This window comes from Dipodomys spectabilis, unplaced genomic scaffold (assembly GCF_019054845.1).
Source record: "Dipodomys spectabilis isolate Male_0828 unplaced genomic scaffold, ASM1905484v1 ptg000533l, whole genome shotgun sequence".
In the NCBI taxonomy this organism is placed as follows: domain Eukaryota; kingdom Metazoa; phylum Chordata; class Mammalia; order Rodentia; family Heteromyidae; genus Dipodomys; species Dipodomys spectabilis.
The window spans coordinates 6,099,417-6,102,273 of record NW_024871210.1 but is presented as its reverse complement, the minus strand read 5'-3'; positions in this window follow the sequence as shown (position 1 = coordinate 6,102,273).

Below are 2,857 nucleotides of genomic sequence, written 5' to 3'. Positions count from 1 at the left end.
GACTTTGAGAATTCTATGCCACATGCACAACAACACTTGGAGCACTTGCCTGGGACTGAGCACAAGGTAAGAGGCTTGAAAGCAATGACCCAATCATGGATTCAATCCTCATTACCAAAAGCAATACAAAAAATATATGATACAACCTGTGATTAAAGTTTATCATGAATGAGTAAAATCAAGTATTGAAGGTTGGCATGTCTCCTGAGTTTTAAATTCTAAAAATCATAGTAATGTGTTCTGCTTCACCTTATGGGTGCTAAACAGCGTAGGGAAAAATTGTGACATCATTTCAGTTTGTACACATACACCCACACCCACACACAGAAACAGACACACAAGGATCTACAAATGGATAGGTAATAAAAATATCTGATCATTCACATAAATCTTCTCACAGGTGTATAATTACAAAGACAGAGTTGATTAAAACCTTAATTGACATCAGCAAGTAACCTGGTATCCTACATTGTCATAGATTCTTTTATCAATTCACAGATTGCTAGTTTCATCTACTTTTAAAAGCCAAAATAGTTATGCTTTTATAACTAAGACATATTAGAAAAAGGGAGCAGGATTAGTATTACCATGGATTTTCATTCAGTGTTGTAACAACCAACGAACTTAGAGAAATATCACTGCCCCTCAAACATGACTGAGTTTCAAAGAGAAAATGCAAGATGGTCCAAATAGAGAGTGAATAAAATCTAAATGACCCTTATTTCATTTAAATTACTTCAAAGATTCTGGAAATAACCATGAGTATGGGGCATTATTTACACATATTGCATGCCGTTTCTGTCTCTGGATTTTATTGGAGTTTTCATTGGGCTTCAACTCCCAGGCTTGTTCTCATCAAGGTTAATGCTCTACCAATGAAACAACAATTCCACTTCCAATTCTCAGGTGATGAATTAGTGATGACAGCCTTATAGCAGCTCCTGGTGGGCTACCATGAAACATGATCCTCAGATATCAGCCTCTCACAGGTTTCTAATTGACCTGTATCAAGCTTCTTTTCTCTGTTATCCATATGGTATTGATGGCATTTTTTGGTCTATGAGTAACCATGATTTTTCTCAAGGATAATGCTCTATAGTATTTCATTTTGAGGGCTTCATTCCCTAAGTGAAGCTGAGAAAAATTCTTGATTTTATTGATTTGTAATGACAGCCTCCTGTGTAAAACACTTGAGATGCTTGAATTAACACCATTGTCACCTGGCCTGGCTCAAGTGTGGTTTTCGACCACAAAACTCATTTTCCATGTCCTGTACATTTTCCTTGGCATGAAGAAGGATGCTAATCATGATAACCACAAGAATAAACATATTCTCTTGATCAAATACTGAATTGATCTGTGCATTTTGAAAACAGTATGTGATTTAGAACTCTCTATAATCTTCATGAATAAGAAAATTGTCATTCTTTGTAAGGATGAATTTTTCCAGTAGTGTTATCTTTTCAAGTAGCAGTTTCCAAGATACACATTAACAGTATTAGGAGTCCTCACTATCAATAACACATGTGCAGTAGCAGGATAGCCAGTACTGACAGACACAAAGACCCGAGGATCCGCATTCACAGTGCCAGGTGCCCCTAGTACAGATGACGCACATGCCTGAGCAGAACTGAGGGCTCCAGAATAAAATTCCCAGTTCTGTACTTCAAGTTGAAGGACCAAAGTTCATGGCCCAGGCCCTGATTTCAATCCTCAGACCCAGATTTCAAGGACATGGGTCCCAGTCAAACTACCAGCCCATGAGTTCATGTCCCAGGCTTTGAGTTCAAGGCCCAGGTTGTGAGTTCATGCCTAGGTTTGAGTTTCAAGGCCCAGGTTGTGAGTTTAGGTCCCAGGTCTAATTTTAGTCCAAGCAATGGGTTGAAATCCCAGGTAAACAGTTCAATGTCCAACCATCCAGTTTGAGGTGTAGGTTTTGAGTTCAAAGTCCAAGACTAGTTCAAATCACAGGCCCCAACTTAGAGGTCCATATTCTCAATTCAAATGCCACACTGAGAGTTCATAGCTCAGTCTCTGAGTTTATGGCCAGGCCAGTAGTTCAAATCCCAAGCCAAAAGTTCAAGTTGCAGGCCAGGAAGTCAAATCCCAGGCTGAGAATTCAAGCACCAGGCCATGAGTAAAAATGTCAGGCTGAGAATTCAAGTCACAGGTGCTGAGTCCAAGTCCCAGTCCTTGAGTTGAAGGTCTATGGCCACTGTTTAAATCACAGGTCATAAGTTCTGGGTCCAGGTCCTGAGTTTACTGCCCAGGACATAAACTCAAGTGCCAAGACTGGGTCAAGGCCCAGGCTATGAATTTAAGTTCTAGGACCCATGTTGAAGTCCCAGGTTCCCTCTTCCTCTTATAGTTCAACATTGTGGGATCAAGCCCAACCTGTGAGTTGAAGGCCAAGTCTTTGAGTTCAAAACCCAGACCCAGAGTTTCAGGCACAGTCTATAAGTTCAAGTTCCAGATTCCAACTCAAGTTTGAGGTACCCAGTTCCAGGGACAGATTACAAATTAAATGCCAAAGCATTGAATTCAAGACCCAGGCACAGACATCAAATCCTAGGCTTTCAGTTTAAGTAGCAGACCAGGAGACTAAGGCCCAGACCAAGAAGGACATTGTAGGACCAGACCCCAAACTGAAGCACCACTATCCCCTTCTTGCTGAGTTAAAGCTCCAGGAACCAAGTTCAAAAATCAGGATATAAAATAAAATCACAGACTGTCAGTTAAAGGCATTGAATTCATGGCCCAGTTTGGATGTTCAGGGCCCAGACCTAGGATTAAAGCACAGATTGTGAGATAAAGGCCCAGACTGTTACTTCAAGACCCAGATTGTGAATTCAAGGCC